The sequence below is a fragment of the Balaenoptera physalus genome, assembly GCF_965194825.1.
Source record: "Balaenoptera physalus genome assembly, chromosome: 4".
NCBI classification, from domain to species: Eukaryota; Metazoa; Chordata; class Mammalia; order Artiodactyla; family Balaenopteridae; genus Balaenoptera; species Balaenoptera physalus.
Genome location: NC_138891.1, coordinates 82,858,789 through 82,880,381, shown reverse-complemented (window position 1 = coordinate 82,880,381; position 21,593 = coordinate 82,858,789). Strand labels below are relative to the sequence as shown.

The 21,593-nt window shown below is 37.2% G+C and overlaps 1 long non-coding RNA gene across 1 annotated transcript in view; it reads right to left on the bottom strand.

Annotated features, from left to right (window-relative positions):
* The window catches only part of LOC309659895, a 79,720-nt gene extending 68,096 nt beyond the window's left edge, over positions 1-11,624 (bottom strand). Inside the window, exon 1 of the long non-coding RNA XR_014263031.1 lies at positions 7,189-11,624. This is a non-coding gene — a long non-coding RNA (uncharacterized lncRNA). The remainder of the gene's footprint in view (positions 1-7,188) is intronic.
* Positions 11,625-21,593: the final 9,969 nt, after the last annotated feature.

Below are 21,593 nucleotides of genomic sequence, written 5' to 3'. Positions count from 1 at the left end.
ATATAAATATATTTAGCCACATGCAGGTGAAAAATGGTTGAAGCTTGTGTCGTCTGTTCTTTATTTGCATCATAGGACACTGGCCTCCCACATGTCTTCCAGTTTTCCTGTCTCTCATGCCTTGGCATCTTAGGCATTTAGCATCTGTAAGCCTCAAGTATTTTTTACCATAGATAAGAGAATATCTTCCAATTAGATGGACTCCAAGAATTAATCAAAAATGAAATTAAATCAATAGGAGCAACTCAAGAAAAATAACGAAGAATTATTATATTATTTCCTAGCTCACAACACTCAGTTTCTTATTTGTCATTAAACTTAATGTCAAATCAGTGGTTAACATTTTTAGTTTGGAATTTTCTACTCTGTTCTACTATTTATTCTCCTTCCTAAAGAATCTCAAATTCAACTTACAGAATAGTGTGTTCACCTAATGTTATTGAAAAAATCTAATTTTATAGAGTGCTATTTAAACAGAAATGCCAATTTTCAGTAATAAGGGTCACTATAATAATGTTTAATGTCTCACTGTCTTTTTACCAGCTAAAATACCCTTTAAACATATACGCTTCTTTTATTTCAAATTCAAAAATGAATCATCACACTTTGATGAGCATTCCATCACACCAGACATTGTAGTTAAATTTTCCTGTTTAACAGTTTATCACCAGTTTCCTGAACTCTCCTGATGCATTCATTCAGTGCACACCTATTGTGAAAACAAATAACAATGGCTACAAAGCTCTAATGTAGGTGCTATTCAGGGTATGAAGTTGCACAAGCTCTCAAGGGTTGATGATCTAGGAAAACCAATGGGGTCTGTAGAAAAATAGCTATACCACAACGTAGAATGGTTCCACCACCGTGTATCAATGCAAAGAAAGTACCATCAGAGGCTCAGGGAAGAAGAGATCCCTTCTGGCTCAAGTGATCAGGAGGGTATCAGAGAAGATGTGAGGAAGGCCTCAGAGGATGTGAAAGGATATCAAGAGGGGTAACTGTAGGCCAGGCCACCTAAAGCACACACTCTTTTTATGATGTCTTGGAGATTATGAATGGGAAGAATGGGAAAGGCAGATAAGAAAACGTCTCACACATCTTCCTGTCTTCCTGACTCCACCATGAGAGATCAAATAAATGAAGAGAAAAAGAATGATGAGAAGGTGATGGGGACATAGAAGAAGTAAAATTATTGATACCACAAACATCATAAAATCTTCTCTATCATGGTTTCAAGAGGGTCTGGACTAGATCCCAGGGACTGAACTTGTCCCAAGTCTCCTATGAAGAACACTATAGTCCTCCAAAGAACAATTCAACAGTCTCCTAAGACTGAGATTAAGCAATGCACAGATCAGAAGGCTCTCGCAGTTTTCTTAGAGTAATTGCCAATTGGGTTCTTAAAGAAAAACCTTTCTTTCCCTATATGACCTGTGCCCCAACTCTGTATGTATGTTTGTGTGTGTGTGTGTGTGTGTGTGTGTGTGTGTGTGTGTATGTGTCTAAAAATAATTCTGCTTCACAGCTACACATGTATACCAACATATATCACATTTTAGGGAGTAGATAGCTTTAGGTAATGGGAATACATTAAATAAATCAAACTTATGAATAAATCATTGCCAATTGCTTGGGGATTATTGTGTACACATGGAACTGATCTGATCCCTGAATGTGAGATTTGTCATCAGCAATGGAAATGCACCTGAAAACAGGAGGATGGTGTAGCAACACAGAGCACTGTGAGAAATGAGGCAAAAGGGCTTTGAACATGCAGTTGCCCCAAGCAGTCAAGAGAGATGATATTTCAATCTGACATATGGAAGTCCCTAGAGAGATCCATTTTTCATTCCGACATGACTAAGATAATAAGTCAAAAGTTAAAATACGTAATATGAAGCCCAACACAAAGAAAACTATTTTTACTTCAGGAACAGCAGAGTACACCCTGGTCCTTGTTGGCTTAAATGGACATTCTTTTCCTTATAGAAGCACCCCAGTGACTTTATCTCAAAAAAACAATTTTTAAGAGTAGAACTCATTAAAAAAGTCAAGAAAAAGTACTGTGCGAAATTTGATTCTTTGTGGATACCCTGAGATAACCCAAGCTTTCAGAAATTGTTTTTAAGGAATAACAATGATGATGATTAAAAAAATTAAATAAACAAATCCTCTGTGGTGAGATGGGAAGATCCTTATCCTAATGTTGGATTTCACATTTCGCATTCTTTTTGCAGGCCAGCAGCCAGGTAAATTGTAATTGATATTAACTAAGTAAAGTTTTAGTAGACCAAATTTGGGATATAATTTAATTTTGATATTCATGAGCCACTTATAAAAGCTAGTAAAATGAAAATGGTAAGTCATAATAAATTTCATTTTATATTATTTATTTTACTGAGACCAATCTTGAATTATATGCTGTTGGAAATGCAGAGAAAACGGGAGAATAAAAATAGGAAAGGTATTATGGATATAATGATAAATGGGATATTTTAAAAGAATTTTTAGAAAGCTAAAGCATTAAAGCTCTGGGCTATAGTCTTATCTGACCTGTCTGGATTGAAGCCAGATTCATGAGAATCATTTTGAATGATGCCACTGCCTATCACACTGCATATCGTGGTTTAAGTGTTATTGGGTCTCCCCTCTTAGTAAAATTGATCTTAGTATGGTAATATAATAAAGGTTTCCAAAAACATCCTACAAAAAAGGAAAATTATTATGAATTTCCAAATCCCAATTGCTCTGAGAGGCAGAAAGGAGCCAACATAACCCTCTATAAGTAGCTCCCTAAATCAGTGTCCTCTGCAGACATTTTTGAGTTTTCACTTTTTCCCTGAGACCCAACTTAGACTAAATTAACCATCCTATGTTCTTCTCCAACATGTAACTTCTGGAACAAAGTTCTCCAGCTGGGTGTTTATCAAGACACTTATCAGATAGATAAGGACAGATATATCCTATTGCATATTAACTCCAGAATTTTCTACATAAGCTTTCAAAACCTCTTCAACAACATATTTACTGTTTAGCAATCACATCTTCCATTACAGTTCAACATGCTTTCCCTAGACCACCCAAAATTATTGTTATTTTTTTGTACAAGATTTGTCTGTTCCCACCCCTCTTTTTCCACACTTGCTCATCTTCACCCCTCATGGGTTTTCTCTCCTTTCAGCTACAATATGCCCTTCTTCCTATGCAGAACTCAGCTTTAAGTTCAGGTCAATGTGGAAATCTTGCCCTATATAATGCCTGATTCTCCAGCTGTTCCCAATTTTGAGCTTCTAAACACTTATTCCCTTCTTTGTTGAAGCACAAATCGGTATGGGATTTCATGTGTCCTTAAGTTTTTATTTAACTTTCTTTCGTTGAACACCCTTGCAGTTCCCCTTTGTTTTGTACCATCCATGTGCTCTGCAAGTGTGTGGATACTCAATATCTAATAGAGTGAAGACAGAGAGTAACACGACATAATGCTCCCACTCTCTACCACTGTCTAGGAACTTGCAATCATCTCTATTATAGCTATATTTGCCTAAGAATGGAACAGAATATATTGGTTCATTCAGCACTTTGTTGATGAATCATTCAGTCATTTCTCTATTCTTGCTGAGTGTTTTTTTTTTTTTTCCTCCTCTATGGATCCAGAAGCTATAGGGTTTGTCTGAGGCTCAGCATCACAGATTTCTTAAGGCTTTCTCTCCAGGTAATCAGGTTTTTCCATTACCTTGCTCTGCCACTATTAGACTTTAGCTAACACAAAAATCTCTTTTGGGATCCAGTCAATAATCCTCTGTATTCTTAGTTTTTAAAGGGTCTTTCTGTGAGAAAAAGGGAGAAATAAGGCAGGTGGATGAACAGGAATTTGGACTAGACAGGGTCAGAACGGAGGAAAGGAATGCCTCTCTCTGTCCCATCTAGACATGGAGAGATCATGTCAAGTCTGTGATATGAGGGTGAAAGACTGATAGGGTCTGGGTTCTATTCAATTTAACAATGGACAGAAAAACAAAGATTCTCCTCCACTGTGATCGAAAGGGAATCCCTTCTTTTCTATCCTGTAACTTATTCCTACTTAATGAAAAAATAAATAAGTACCCAATATGTTCCAGGATCTAGATCCCAAAAGACAAACAGCTTAACTCCCTCTCTTTGGACACTGCTTAAATGGTGAGCAGCTAATGACTTCAGTGCCATTAGGGTGAATGTAACTACCTGGGGTCATTTCATCTTCACCCTATGTCCCCTCAGACTCAAGTCCAAAGATGGCTCACAAACATAGTTAGTATATACCTCCCCCACTCCAAATGACCTCTCCCTGCTCCCTTCCACTTCTCCCTCTGCCCCCAAAACACATACTTCTCAAAGACAAAGAATAGAGAATCCCCATTAAATTGCACAATTACAGGCCTGACTTGACCACAAAGCTACTACTTGGGAATCTACAGTAGGGTAAACACTTCAGCTCTTGTTATTTTTTCCCAATTACTGAACTTTCCCTTTCACAATAATTTCTTTTGAAATTGTTTATAAAGGACCAACTCCATAGACTATCATCTCTCCCTGCATAATACCTAAGAGACTTCTTGACTTGCTTTAAATTGCAAGTTGTCCAGGAGCAAAAGGAGGAGGGCAGTAAGGATTGGCATGGAAGAATCCTTGAGGCAATGCATTTCCGTGTGGTCTCAGTTAAGTGTTAATGGTCACTCCTGCCACCCTGCACCTTTCACACCAGTGAAAGAAGATACTCATTTGTAAAATGTCTGCAGAGCTTCAGACTAATGCTATAGATACTTAAGTAAACCCTGTTTTCTATCTGAAGTTGTGTCCACTACAACTGATTGCTTTCTGATGGCTAGAGGATGCTGCCACAGCAAAAAGTGTTGTTTTCTGCTGTGCAGAAGTAAATGTGCAGATCACAGAATTTGAGGTCTAGAAAGGGACTGTGTATCAATCTCTTCTTAGAGAAGGACACACAGAGGCCCTGAGAGACACCTTTGAGTATGATTTTCCCAGTACCTCCCACTTACCCCCAGGACTCTCATGCCCTGCCTGGTGATGCATAGCTCTTCCTCTCACATAATTAAACCCACAATTTGTCTTGTAGGCACCACTAACTCTTCAGATTCATGGGTCATTATTGGGTCCCAAACCCAACTTAGAGAAATATTACCATAAGGCTATGGCTCAGCAGGTCAATGTGTCTTTTGAACTACTTTACCAGGCAGCTATTTCCAGAGGCTTTTTTCTGTACCTGCAAATCATTTTTCAGATGCTCTCATCTGTCATGGAACTCACTACCTCCTTATTGTGGGCTTGTTTTCGGATACTTTCGTATTTCCCTGTGATTCCATGGTATTAAATCCTTGAAAATACATAATGGGTCCATGGAAAAGGATTGTGCTAACTTTAACAGCTCTCTGTCACTCCTTGTCCCTCCTAACTATCTTAATTCCATTTATTTTATTTATGAAACACTGTTATTAGCCTCCAGGGCTTTCATGACATGATAACTCCTTGATAAGAATTTCACATTCAATAATTTCCATCACTCTCATTTCATAAGAGTGAAATAAAGCTGTAGAAACGGTGAGGCAGCATGACCCAATCTTCCTGTGTTCACATTTTGGAGTCTGACAGGCTCCTGGGGCAGCCACATTAGCCCTTAGACCTTGGGCCATTTTGCCCTCAGAATTTCATTATTTGTGAACAAGAAGAATGACTTCACCTCCTAGAATTCTTGGGACAATAATGTGCAAAAAGCATGAACACAGATCTTGCCCCAAATTAATTAAATTCATTATCAATAGCCTCCCTCCCTCATTCAAATGAACACTTGAGGATTTCCCTGGTGGCACAGTGGTTAAGAATCCACCTGCCGATGCAGGGGACATGAGTTCGAGCCCTGGTCCAGGAAGATCCCACATGCTATGGAGCAACTAAGCCCATGTGCCACAACTACTGAGCCTGCACCCTAGAGCCCGGGAGCCACAACTACTGAGCCCACGTGCTACAACTACTGAAGCCGGCGTGCCTAGAGCCCATGCTCTGCAACAAGAAAAGCCACCACAATGAGAAGCCCACGCACCACAACGAAGAGTAGCCCCCCCTCGCTGCAACTAGAGAAAGCCTGCGCACAGCAACTAAGGCCCAAAACAGCCAAAAATAAATAAATTAATTAATTCAAAAAATAGAATAAATAAGGTTAAAAGAAAAATGAACACTTGAAACAATGTTCAAAGTAACTAGTGAGTGATAAACAAAGGCAAATAAAAATACCAGTGAATACCTTTTCAATCATCAGCTTGGGAAATATTAGGGAAAAATTATAATTCTAAGGGAGTTCTACAGTCTAGTGAAACAGGTATTCTTATATTCTTCCTGGTGGGAATCCTTCGGCATACACTGTTCTGTTGTTCGTTTGTGCATGTGTGGGTTTACATTGTCCTTCTTCTCTGTACCTAAATCCCATATTAATCATGCCATTGCTTTCTTTTTAAATATTATTGCTTATATATACATATAAACACATATACATATAAATTACATATAAACAGAGAACTAATTTTAGTTCTTTTGTTCTTTTTTTAAAATCAATATCTCAGGTATTTATTAACTTTTAAAAACTGTGCAAAGTCTATAGATACATGGGTAATGATACTACAGTGTTAAACACTATGATTACCTGTAGATTTTTCAAAAACTTGAAATCATTTTCCTTCTAATTTTCAGGCCATGTACTTTGAACAATTATCATAGGCTTTTTACAAGATAACGCTAGAGTATTTTATGTCCCAATCCTTAGAATTGCAACATAAAACCTAATACATTTTTTTTAACATCTTTATTGGAGTATGATAGCTTTACAGTGGTGTGTTAGTTCCTGCTTTATAACAAAATGAATCAGCTATACATATACATATATCCCCATATATCTTCTCTCTTGCGTCTCCCTCCCAACCACCCTACCCCACCCCTCTAGGTGGTCACAAAGCACCAAGTTGATCTCCCTGTGCTATGCAGATGCTTCCCACTAGCTATCTATTTTACATTTGGTAGTGTATATAGGTACATGCCACTCTCTCACTTCATCCCAGCTTCACCTTCCCACTTCCCCATGTCCTCAAGTCCATTCTCTACGTCTGAGTCTTTATTCATGTCCTGTCCCAGGTTCTTCAGAACCAATTTTTTTTTTTTTTTTTTAGATTCCATATATATTTGTTAGCATATGGTATTTGTTTTTCTCTTTCTGACTTACTTAACTCTATATGACAGACTCTAGGTCCATCCACCTCACTACAAATAACTGAATTTCATTTCTTTTTATGGCTGAGTAATATTCCATTGTATATATGTGCCACTTCTTCTTTATCCATTCATCTGTTGATGGACATTTAGGTGGCTTTCATGTCTTGGCTATTGTAAATAGAGCTGCAGGGAACATTGTGGTACATGACTCTTTTTGAATTATGGTTTTCTCAGGGTATGTGCCCAGTAGTGGGATTGCTGGGACATATGGTAGTTCTATTTTTAGCTTTTAAGGAACCTCCATACTGTCCTCCATAGTGGCTGTATCAATTTACATTCCCACCAACAGTGCAAAAGTGTTCCCTTTTCTCCACACTCTCTCAAGCATTTATTGTTTATAGATATTTTGATGATGGCCATTCTGACTGGTGTGAGGTGATACCTCACTGTAGTTTGTTGGTTTTTTTTTTAACTTTGCTGCAGCTCTAGGTTTATTTATTTTTTTGAATTTTATTTTATTTATTCTTTTATATAGCAGGTTCTTATTACTTATCCATTTTATACATATTAGTGTATACATGTCAATCCCAATCTCCCAATTCATCCCACCACCACCACCCCCACCGCCACCATTTTCCCCACTTGGTGTCCATATGTTTGTTCTCTACATCTGTGTCTCTATTTCTGCCCTACAAACTGGTTCATCTGTACCATTTTTCCAGGTTCCACATACATGCATTAATATACGATATTTGTTTTTCTCTTTCTGACTTGCTTCACTCTGTATGACAGTCTCTAGATCCATCCATGTCTCTAAAATTACCCAATTTCATTCCTTTTTATGGCTGAGAATATTCCGTTGTATATATGTACCACATTTTCTTTATCCATTCATCTGTTGTTGGACACTTAGGTTGCTTCCATGTCCTGGCTATTGTAAATAGAGCTGCAATGAACATAGTGGTACATGACTCTTTTTGTATTATGGTTGGTTTTCTCAGGGTATATGCCCAGTAGTGGGATTGCTGGGTCGTATGGTAATTCTATTTTTAGTTTTTTAAGGAACCTCCATACTGTTCTCCATAGTGACTGTATCAATTTACATTCCCACCAACAGTGCAGGAGCGTTCCCTTCTCTCCACACTGTCTCCAGCATTTACTGATTGTAGATTTTTCGATGATGGCCATTTGGACCACTGTCAGGTGATACCTCATTGTAGTTTTGATTTTCATTTCTTTAATGATTAGTGATGTAGGCATCCTTTCATGTGATGGTTGGCAACCTGTATATCTTCTTTGGAGAAATGTCTATTTAGGTCTTCTGCCCATTTTTGGATTGGGTTGTTTTTTCGATATTGAGCAGCATGAGCTGCTTGTATATTTTGGAGATTAAACCTTTGTCAGTTGCTTCATTTGGAAATATTTTCTCACATTCTGAGGGTCGTCTTTTTGTCTTGTTAATGGTTTCCTTTGTTGTGCAAAAGCTTTTAAGTTTCATTAGGTCCCATTTGTTTATTTTTGTTTTTATTTCCATTTCTCTAGGAGGTGGATCAAAAAGGATATTGCTGTGATTTATGTCATAGAGTGTTCTGCCTGTGTTTTCCTCTAAGAGTTTTATAGTGTCTGCCCTTACATTTAGGTCTTTAATCCGTTTTGAGTTTATTTTTGTGTATGGAGTGTTGAGGGTGTGTTCCAATGTCCTTCTTTTACATGTACCTGTCAAGTTTTCCCAGGACCACTTACTGAAGAGGCTGTCTTTTCTCCACTGTATATTCCTGTTTCCTATATCAAAAATACGGTGACCATATGTGCATTTGTTTATCTCTGGGCTTTCAATCCTGTTCCATTAATCTATATTTCTGTATTTGTGCCATTAACATACTGTCTTGATTACTGTAGCTCTGTAGTATAGTCTGAAGTCCGGGAGCTTGATTCCTCCAGCTCCGTTTTTTTTCTCAAGATTGCTCTGGCTATTCGGGGTCTTTTGTATTTCCATACAAATTGTGAAATTTTTTGTTCTAGTTCTGTGAAAAATGCCATTGGAAGTTTGACAGTGATTGCATTGAATCTGTAGATTGCTTTGGGTAGTATAGTCATTTTCACAATATTGATTCTTCCAATCCAAGAACATGGTATATCTCTCCATCTGTTGGTATCATCTTTAATTTCTTTCATCAGTGTCTTATAGTTTTCCACATAGAGGGCTTTTGTCTCCCTAGGTAGGTTTATTCCTAGGTATTTTATTCTTTTTGTTGCAAGGGTAAATGGGAGTGTTTCCTTAATTTCTCTTTCATATTTTTCATCATTAGTGTATAGGAGTGCAAGAGATTTCTGTGCATTAGTTTTGTATCCTGCTACTTTACCAAATTCATTGATTAGCTCTAGTAGTTTTCTGGGAGCATCTTTAGGATTCTCTATGTATAGTATCATATTATCTGCAAAGAGTGACAGCTTTAATTCTTCTTTTCCGATTTGGATTCCTTTTTCTTCTCTGATTGCTGTGGCTAAAACTTCCAAAACTGTGTTGAATAACAGGTGAGAGTGGACAGCCTTGTCCTGTTCCTGATCTTAGAGGAAATGGTTTCAGTTTTTCACCATTGAGAATGATGCTTGCTGTGGGTTTGTCATATATGGCCTTTATTATGTTGAGGTAAGTTCCCTCTATGCCTAATTTCTGGAGGGTTTTTATCATAAATGGGTGTTGAATTTTGTCAAAAGCTTTTTCTGCATCTATTGAGATGATCATATGGTTTTGATCCTTCAATTTGTTAATATGGTGTATTACATTGATTCATTTGCATATATTGAAGAATCCTTGCATTCCTGGGATAAACCCCACTTGATCATGGTGTATGATCCTTTTAATGTGCTGCTGGATTCTGTTTGCTAGTATTTTGTTGAGGATATTTGCATCTATGTTCATCAGTGATATTGGCCTGTAGTTTTCTTTTTTTGTAACATCTTTGTCTGCTTTTGGTATCAGGGTAATGGTGGCCTTGTAGAATGGGTTTGGGAGTGTCCTCCCTCTGCTATCTTTTGGAAGAGTTTGAGAAGAATAAGTGTTAGCTCTTCTCTAAATGTTTGATAGAATTCACCTGTGAAGCCATCTGGTCCTAGACTTTTGTTTGTTGGAAGATTTTTAATCACAGTCTCAATTTCAGTGCTTGTGGTTGGTCTGTTTTTATTTTCTATTTCTTCCTGGTTCACTCTCAGAAGGTTGTGCTTTTCTATGAATTTGTCCATTTCTTCCAGGATGTCCATTTTATTGGCATAGAGTTGCTTGTAGTAATCTCTCATGATCCTTTGTATTTCTGCAGTGTCAGTGGTTACTTCTCCTTTTTCATTTCTAACCCTGTTGATGTGAGTTTTCTCCCTTTTTTTATTGATGAGTCTGGTTAATGATTTATCAATTTTGTTTATCTTCTCAAAGAACTAGCTTTTAGTTTTTTTGATCTTTGATGTCGTTTCCTTCATTTTCTTTTCATTTATTTCTCATCTGATCTTTATGATTTCTTTCCTTCTGCTAACTTTGGGGTTTTTTTGTTCTTCTTTCTCTAATTGCTTTAGGTGTAAGGTTAGGTTGTTTATTTGAGATGTTTCTTGTTTCTTGAGGTAGGATTGTATTGCTATAAACTTCCCTCTTAGAACTGCATTTGCTGCATCCCATAGGGTTTGGGTCATCGTGTTTTCACTGTCATTTGTTTCTAGGTATTTTTTGATTTCCTCTTCGATTTCTTCAGTGCTCTCTTGGTTATTAAGTAGTATACTGTTTAGCCTCCATGTGTTTGTATTTTTTACAGATTTTTTTCCTGTGATTGACATCTAGTCTCATAGTGTTGTGGTTGGAAAAGGTACTTGATATGATTTCAATTATCTTAAATTTACCAAGGCTTGATTTGTGACTCAAGATAGGTTCTATCCTGGAGAATATTTCATGAGCACTTGAGAAGAAAGTGTATTCAGTTGTTTTTGGATGGAATATCCTATAAATATCAATTAAGTCCATCTTGTTTAATGTATCATTTAAAGCTTGTGTTCCCTTATTTATTTTCATTTCGGATGATCTGTCCATTGGTGAAAGTGGGGTGTTAAAGTCCCCTACTATGATCTTGTTACTGTCGATTTCCCCTTTTATGGCTGTTAGCACTTGCCTTATGTATTGAGGTGCTCCTATGTTGGGTGCATAAATATTTACAATTGTTATATCTTCTTCTTGGATTTATCCCTTCATCGCTATGTAGTATCCTTCTTTGTCTCTTGTAATAGTCTTCATTTTAAAGTCGGTTTTGTCTGATATGAGAATTGCTACTCCAGCTTTCTTTTGACTTCCATTTGCATGGAATATCTTTTTCCATCCCCTCACTTTCAGTATGTATATGTCCCTAGGTCTGAAGTGGGTCTGTCGTAGACAGCGTATATACAGGCATGTCTTGTTTTTGTATCCATTCAGCCAGTCCATGTCTTTTGGTTGAAGCATTTAACCCATTTACATTTAAGGTAATTATTGATATGTATGTTCCTATTACCATTTTCTTAATTGTTTTGGGTTTGTTATTGTAGGTCTTTTCCTTCTCTTGTGTTTCCTTCCTAGAGAAGTTCCTTTAGCATTTGTTGTAAAGCTGGTTTGGTGGTGCTGAATTCTCTTAGCTTTTGCTTGTCTGTAAAGGTTTTAATTTCTCCATCGAATGTGAATGAGATCCTTGCTGGGTAGAGTAATCTTGCTTGTAGGTTTTTCCCTTTTGTCACTTTAAATATGTCCTGCCACTCCCTTGTGGCTTGCAGAGTTTCTGCTGAAATATTAGCTGTTAACCTTATGGGCATTCCCTTGAATGTTATTTGTTGTTTTTCCCTTGCTGCTTTTAATCTTTTTTCTTTGTATTTAATTTTTGATAGCTTGATTAATATGTGTCTTGGTGTGTTTCTCCTTGGATTTATCCTGTGTGGGACTCTCTGTGCTTCCAGGACTTGATTGACTATTACCTTTCCCATATTAGGGAAGTTTTCAACTATAATCTCTTCAAATATTTTCTTAGTCCCTTTCTTTTTCTCTTCTTCTTCTGGGACCCCTATAATTTGAGTGTTGGTGTGTTTAATGTCCCAGAGGTCTCTGAGCCTGTCCTCAATTATTTTCATTCTTTTTCCTTATTCTGCTCTGCGGTAGTTATTTCCACTATTTTATCTTCAAGGTCACTTATCTGTTCTTCTGCCTCAGTTATTCTGCTATTGATTACTTCTAGATAATTTTTAATTTCATTTATTGTGTTGTTCATCATTGTTTGTTTGCTCTTTAGTTCTTCTAGGTCCTTGTTAAACGTTTCTTGTTTTTTCTCCATTCTATTTCCAAGATTTTGGATCATCTTTACTATCATTACTCTGAATTATTTTGCAGGTAGACTGTCTATTTCCTCTTCATTTGTTTGGTCTGGTGGGTTTTTGCCTTGCTCCTTCATCTGCTGTGTGTTTCTGTGTCTTCTCATTTTGGTTAACTTTCTGTGTCTGGGGTGTCCTTTTCACAGGCTGCAGGTTTGTAGTTCCTGTTGTTGTTGTTATCTGCCCCCAGTGGCTAAGGTTGGTTCAGTGGGTTGTGTAGGCTTCCTGGTAGAGGGGACTGGTGTCTGTGTTCTGGTGGATGAGGCTGGATCTTGTCTTTCTGGTGGGCAGGACCGCATCCAGTGATGTGTTTTGTGGTGTCTGTGACCTTATTATGATTTTAGGCAGCCTCTCTGCTAATGGGTGGGGTTGTGTTCCTGTCTTGCTAGTTGTTTGGCATAGGGTGTTCAGCACTGTAGCTTGCTGGTCATTGAGTGGAGCTGGGTTTTATTGTTGAGTAGGAGATTTCTGGGAGAGCTTTCACCATTTGATATTATGTGGAGCCGGGTTGTCTCTGGTGGACCAATGTTCTGAACTCGGCTCTCCTACCTCAGAGGCGCAGGCCTGACACCTGGCTGGAGCACCAAGACCCTGTCAGGTACATGGCTCAGAATAAAAGTGAGAAAAAAAGAATGAAAGAAAGAAAAAAATAATCTAAAATAAAATAAAGTTATTAAAATAAAAAATTATTAAAAATTAAAAAGTAATAAGAAAAAACCAAAGAAAGAAAAAAGAGAGCAAGCACACCAAAAAAACAAATCCACCAATGATAAGAAGCACTAAAAGCTATAAAAAAAAGAAAAAAAAAAAAAACCCAAAAGAAACGGACAGACAGAAGCCTAGGACAAATGGTAAAAGAAAAGCTATACAGCCAAAAATTACACAAAGAAACATACACATACACACTCACAAAAAGAGAAAAAGGAAAAAAATATATATATCTATATATAAAGAAAAAAAAAGTATTGGAGCAACCAAATCAATAAACATATCTACCAATGATAGTAAACTCTAAATATTAAACTAAGATAAACATAAAACCAGAAACAAGTTAGAAGCAGAAAGCAAACCCCCAGTCTACAGTTGCTCCCAAAGTCCACCACCTCAATTTGGGATGATTCGTTGTCTATTCAGGTATCCCAGAGAGGCAGGATACATCAAGTTGATTGTGGGGATTTAATCCGCTGCTCCTGATGCTGCTGGGAGAAATTTCCCTTTCTCTTCTTTGTTCGCACAGCTCCTGGGATTCAGCTTTGGACTTGGCCCTGCCTCTGCGTGTAGGTCACCTGAGGGCATCTGTTCTTCGCTCAGACAGGACAGGGTTAAAGTAGCAGCTGATTAGGGGGCTCTGGCTCACTCAGGCTGGGAGGAGGGAGGAGTCTGGAAAGCAGAGCAAGCCTGCAGCACCAGAGGCCAGCATGGCGTTGCAAAAGCCTGAGGCATGCTGTGTTTTCTCCCAGGGAAGTTGTCCCTGGATCACAGGACCTTGGCTTTGGCGGGCTGCACAGGCTCCCAGGAGGGGAGGTGTGGATAGTGACCTGTGCTTGCACACAGGCTTCTTGGTGCTGCAGCAGCAGCCTTAGTGTCTCATGCCCATCTCTGGGGTCCGCACTGATAGCCGTGTCTCACGTCTGTCTCTGGAGCTTGTTTAGGCAGTGCTCTGAATCCCCTCTCCTCATGCACCCCGAAACAATGGTCTCTTGACTCTTATACAGTTCCGGACATTTTCCCAGACTCCCTCCCAGCTAGCTGTGGTGCAGTAGCCCCCTTCAGGCTGTGTTCACGCAGCCAACCCCAGTCTTCTCCCTGGGATCTGACCTCCAAAGCCCGAGCATCTGCTCCCATCCCCCACCTGCCCCAGAGGGTGAGCAGACAATCCTCTCAGGCTGGTGAGTGTTGTTTGGCACTGATCCTCTGTGTGGGAATCTCTCTGCTTTGTCCTCTGCACGCCTATTGCTGTGCTCTCCTCCACTGCTCCGAAGCTTCCTCCCGGCCACCCCGTCTCCACCAGTGAAGGGGCCTCCTACTGTGTGGGAACTTTTCCTCCTTCACAGCTCCCTCCCAGAGGGGCAGGTCCAGTGCCTATTCTTCTGTGTCTGTTTTTTCTTTTTTCTTTTGCCCTACCCAGGTAGGCGGGGATTTTCTTGCCTTTGGGCAGTCTGAGGTCTTTTGCCAGTGTTCAGTAGGTGTTCTCTAGGAGTTGTTCCATATGTAGATGTATTTCTGATGTATTTGTGGGGAGGAGGGTGACCTCCACGTCTTACTCCTCTGCCATCTTGAAGGTCTCCTCAGTTCTTTTGTTCTTTAGTTGCAAAACTTTACTTTTTTTCACATATGATTATACTGCCAATAATCATCTATATTGTTGTATGTCATTCACATCGACTGCTATATACTATTTCACTGGAGGAATATGATACAGTTTATCCTTCAACTCTTCAGATGGTGTACTTGAGATGTTCCCCAATTTTTATTATTGTGAATATCATTGAATATGTATGCTGCTGTACATGTGCAAGAATTCCCTTAGCTACTTGGGAGTGGAGTTGCTGAGTCATCGCGTATGTAAGTGGTCAATTTTAGAATATAACATTGAACTGTTTTCCAGAGTGGTTGTATCAGTTTACACTCCCAAAGGCAATATCTAAAAGATCCAGTGGAACCTACTCAGCACCTGATATTATCCAACTTTTAAACAGTTGCCAATTGACTAGGGCAAAGTTGTATATCATCATTGTCTTTATTTGCATTCCCTCAACCATTCATTTTTTAAATAACTCATTGGCCACAGTGTTTCCTCTTTTGTGAAATGCTGGTTCATGTCTCTTTTCCTGATTTCTTTTTGACTGTTTGTAATTTATGGCAAATGTCCGAAAATGTTAATACCTTTTGTTACAGCATTTTTAATTCTGGGAATTTATCATATGAAGATAAATTTTCAAAGTTTGCCTGAAGGAATTCACTGAAGCTGTATGTATAACAGCAAAATGCAGTAAACATGTTAAATGTTCAATAAATGAGGATTGTCTAAATAAATTATGAAAATATACTTAAAAAAGGATAACTGAATACATTAGTGATGTGATTATGTATATGGAATCAAAGGAAGATATTCACAATATGTTAAATGTTAAAAGAAAAAAGTTGGTCATAAAGATGTAGATACATCATGATTCCATTGTGTGTATTTATTTGTGTGTATATGTATGGACTTATATGTTAAAAGTAGAAAGAACTACACATGTTATTCACAGTTCTTACCTCTAGATTTAGAATGATTTACATTCTTTGCTCTTGTCTATCTATTTTTCAACTCTAAAATTCATTATTATGCCATTAAACCAAGTCTATACTTTAGATATATAAACTCACAGAAATCTTAGATAATTTACATAAAGGCACATAGCCAGTAAGTGGCAGAGTTGGGCCTAGAACCCAAACAATCTCAGATAAACAGTCTCTTAATATTTGTTTATTCTTTACTCAATTCACTGTGGTCCTGCATCAGGAATGTCAATATCCCTGTCCTTTTGGTCAAGCATTAAACTTTTGAATGGTAATAAGAGTAATTGATCTCTTCCTGCCTAAAAGTATTAACTGGATGCATGGGTGTAAAGTAATATCATGCAATAATTTTGGGGGTAGGCTGGGTGCGACAAAATCGAACAATTCCTGTGCATGTACTTAATCTGAAGTGAAGCGTTTGCATAGAGCCAATCTAAGGAAGGAGGCATTTTTTCACAGTCCTCAGATACTTTCTGATACAGGCATGCCTTGGAGATACTGTAGGTTCAGTTCCAGACCACCCCAATAAAGTAAAGATCACAATAAAGTGAATCACATGAATTTTTTGATTTTGCAGTGCATATAAACGTTATGTTTACACCATACTCTAGTCTATTAAGTGTGTGATAATAGCATTATGTCTAAAAAAAGTAAGTATTTTAATTAAAATACTTTATTGCTAAAAAGTGATATCATTTGGACCTACAAGTCATAATATTTTTGCAATAGTAACATCAAAGATCACTGATCACATATCACCATAACAAATATAATAATAAAGAGAAAGTATGAAATATTGTGAAAATTACCAAAATGTGACACAGAGACATGAAGTGAGGAAATGCTGTTGGGAAAATGGCAATAATAGACTTGTTCAACGCAGGGTTGCCACAAAACTTCAGTTAGTAAAAAACACAATATCTGTGAAGTGTAATTAAATGAGGCACGTCTGTATAAGGAAAGATTTGCTATTAGCATAATTACAAAGGTCATTGCCCCATACAGTCTTTTAATAATCTGATGACAGATTAGTAAGACTATCATTAACCTAGCATTTGGCTCACATGACTGGATGTGAAAAAGTCAGTGGATTTTTAGGAGAATGAATATCCAGGTGCTTTAATTTTAGTGTTACTATATTGAATTTTACTATTTTTCAATTCTTTATTTTCATCAGTCTCTACTCCTCTCATGCCCTTTCTCAATATTTTACATAAAATCCTAACCTTGGTTCAGAATATTCCCATGATAGCTTCTGATTAAAACACAATAAAGACCACATTAAGGTTAAGCAGAATATAAAAGGTGACGAGGTATACAGGGGACCATTAATCTATCCTGAGTTGAAACTGCTAAATCTACTGAAAATAATTCCTCAAGTCCAGTATAACCCTGATTACACCATAGTCAAAGCTTGGTCTTTTTAAGCTGGGATCTAAATATGATTTGAGTCAAGGAGTACCTAAGGAATTAAAGAGACAAAAAGGGAAAACAAACTGAAATATAATGTTGAGTCTAGAGTTTAAATGTCAACTACTACTATGAGCTCTTCTCATTGTTCTAACATTACTATTATTATGACTATATCTCCTTAGTTTATATCCTTAGTTTTAGCAGTGTTGGTGACCAGATGCCTCATGGTGGCCGTCATTGCTGCTGCACATCAATCTACCTCATTTGGTATCTTTCTAATACATTCATAGCATCCTCCTATTCATGAATAACTGAGGAAAGAGCAGGACTGAAATATACTATATTTAATAAAAAAGATTTATAAAACTCATAACTCTCCTATAAGCCATCTAGCAATTACCTGGAAGATTTCAAAAGCACTATATTTTCTCATAGGCCTAAATATTTGTCAATAATGAATTCCTGACTAAATTATCCTAGGTTTTTCTTGCTAGAACTGAATGATTTAAGAACACTGGTTGCTTACTACATCAAGATCGAGTAATGATTGGCTAAATCTTTGCTTGGTCACTGAAAAACCCTAAGCTTTTCTTCTTTGCCTTTAACCACCTATGTTTATGGCAAATGCTCAATAACATGTTTACTATATCTATCAGCCAAAAGAACTATTTTTAGATCAGACTAATTTTGTGTTTTAAAACAAGGCTATCCTACTGTGATATAAAAAATGTTATGGGACAGGAGCATCATGTCAGCAAGGTGACAGTTGAGGAAGCTCTAGCCCCAATTCCCTTCGTAGAAACACCAACTTAATAGCAGTATACAAACCAAAATGCCTTAATGTAAACTCTAGAAACCAATGAAGAAGTCACAGTACCCCAGGTGAGCACAAAGCTAATAGCAGCTGCATTGAAACAGCTAAGAAAAGCTACTTCATTCTACCTATGGTTATCCTCCCCCAGATTGGCACAATTCAGCATGCCTGGGAGAAAATAGCCAACTTGGAAGTTTCTCCCTTGGAAGGGAAAGAGAAGAGTATAACATGTGTCTAACATTCTGTTTTTTGGCAGGGTTGTTCAAAGGACTGGTTTTTGTCTCACCTCACAGGAAGAAAACTGATGGAATTAGAATACTTTGGATATCTGGGCACTCAGTACAAAAGACAGCTAAATATCTTAATGGAGCACCAGAGAACCTGCAGTATTGCAGACAGATACTGAGGGAGGAAAACATTTTGAGCTCCCAAAAAAGAAACTGGCAAATCTCTCAAATTGAGAAATTACACCCACAAGCACAGAGAAGACATATCCACAGAAAAGGTTTGAGAGGCCCTGAGAATCTCTAGCTAGGCTAATTGGTGAAGGTCTTCCTCTATATGAAGCTAGTCTGTAAAGACCGGGAGAGGAGGCTGTTTTTCCAAATAACCAAGTCTTTTGGGGGGGGTTGGGGGGGAGTGGAGTTAAAGTAATATTGCATATGAAGAAACAGCAAAGCATGACCCAATGAAGAGAACAAAATGAATCTCCAGAAACCAGCACTAAAGAAACGGAGATATATGAATGACCTGACAAAGAAATAAAAGTAACTGTCTCAAAACTCAATGATCCTAAAGAGAATACAGATAGATAAGTAAGCGAAATCAGAAAAACAATGCATGAACAAAATGAGACTATCAATAAATAGACAGAAAATTAAAAAGAACCAAACAGAAAACTTGGAGCTGAATAATATAATAACTGAATTTAAAATTGTCGTAGGGGGGGTACAACAGCAGTCTTGATCAAACAGAAAAAAGAACTAGCAAATTCAAAAAGAGATCATTTGAAGTTACCAATTTAGAAAAGTAAAAGAAAAAGATGAAGAAAAGTCAATAAAACCTAAGGTGTTTATGGGAGACCATCAAGAGGACCAATATACACATTCTGGACTCCCACTCTTTCTGGGAGTCCAGAAGGAAAAGAGAGAGCATATTTGAAGAAATAATAGTTGAAAACTTTCCAAATATAAGCATCTAAATTCAAGAATCTCAAGAGATTCTAAAGGATAAACCAAGAGAAGCCCACATTGAGGCACATGATAATCAAACTATCAAAAGTCAAAAACACAGAGAAAAAAATCTTGAAGGAAAGCAGAGAAAAGCAACTCATCACACAAAAGGGAGTTCTCATAAAATTATTAGCAGATTTCTCAGCAGAAACCTTAGAGTTCAGAATCAAATGGAATAATATTCTCAAAGTGCTAAAATAAAAGAAAAAAACCCAAAGCTGACCAAGATATTCTATCTGGAAAACTACTTTTCAAAAATGAAGGCAAAATAAAGAGTTCCTCAGGTAAATGAAAGCTGAAGGAGTTCAATGCCACCAGACCTGCCTTACAAGGACTGCTAAAGGGAGTTTTTCAAGCCAAAATGAAAGAACACTAGACAGCAACATGAAAACATACAAAATATATAGGTCTTTGGTAAGGATAGATAAATAGACAAGTACAGAATCTCAAATTACTGTAATAGTGTTGATTAAATCACTTTAACCCTGATGTTGAATTTAAATGTACAAAAAATAACTATATTGATAAAACTATGTTAATAGATACACATTATGAAAAATGTAATTTGTTACATCAAGAACATAAAGTACAAGGAATATGAAAATTTCTCAAAAAATGAACAATAGAATTATTGTATCCTCCAACATTCACACTCCTTGGCATATATCCAAAGGAGTTGAAAAGAGAATCTTGAAGAGGTATTTGCACACCTATGTTCACTGTAGCATTATTCATAAAAATCAAGAGATTGAAGTAACCTTAACATTTATCAACAGATGAATGGATGAAGAAAATATGATAAATAAATATAGTGGAAAATCATTCAAAATTATAAAAGGAGGAATTCCTGTTATATGCTACAACATGGATAAATCTTGAGGATATTATGCTAAGTACAATAAGTTAGTAACAAAAAGACAAATACTTATTAATCAAACTATCAAAAATTAAACACAAAGAAAAAATATTAAAAGCAGCATGAAGAAAACAACAAATAACATACAAGGGAATCACCATAAGGTTAACAGTTGATCTTTCAGCAGAAACTCTGCAAGCCACAAGGGAGTGGCAGGACATATATAAAGTGATGAGGGGGAAAAACCTACAACCAAGATTACTCTACCCAGCAAGGATCTCATTCAGATTCAATGGAGAAATTAAAACATTTATAGACAAGCAAAAGCTAAGAGAATTCAGCACCACCAAACCAGCATAATAACAAATGCTAAAGGAACTTCTCTAGGCAGGAAACACAAGAGAAGGAAAAAACCTACAATAACAAACCCAAAACAATTAAGAAAATGGTAATAGGAACATACATATTGATAATTACCTTAAAGGTAAATGGATTAAATGCTCCAACCAAAAGACACAGACTGGCTGAATGGATACCAAAACAAGACCTGTCCATATATACGCTGTCTACAAGAGACCCATTTCAGACCTAGGAAACAGACATACTGAAAGTGAGGGGATGGAAAAAGTTATTCCATGTAAATGGAAATCAAAAGAAAGCTGGAGTAGCAATTCTCATATCAGACAAAATCGACTTTAAAATGAAGACTATTACAAGAGACAAAGTAGGACACTACATAATGATGAAGGGATAAATCCAAGAAGAAGATATAACAATTGTAAATATTTATTCACCCAACATAGGAGCACCTCAATACATAAGGCAAATGCTAAACAACCATAGGAGTGGAAATCGACAGTAACACAATCATAGTAGGGGACTTTAACACCCTACTTTCACCAATGGACAGATCATCCAAAATCAAAATAAATAAAGGATCACAGCTTTAAATAATATGTTAAACAAGAGGGACTTAATTGATATTTATAGGATAGTCCATCTAAAAACAACCAAATACACTTTCTTCTCAAGTGCTCATGGAATATTCTCCAGGACAGACCATCTCCTGGGTCACAAATCAAGCCTTGGTAAATTTAAGAATATTGAAATCATATCAAGTATCTTATCCGACCACAACACTATGAGACTAGATATCAATTAGAGGAAAAAAACTGTAAAAAATACAAACACATGGAGGATAACAATACGTTACTAAATATCCAAGAGATCACTGAAGAAGTCAAAGAGGAAATCAAAAAACACCTAGAAACAAGTGACAATGAAAACACAATGGCCTAAAACTATGGGATGCAGCAAAACCAGTTCTAAAAGGAAAGTTTAGAGCAATACAATCCTACCTCAGGAAACA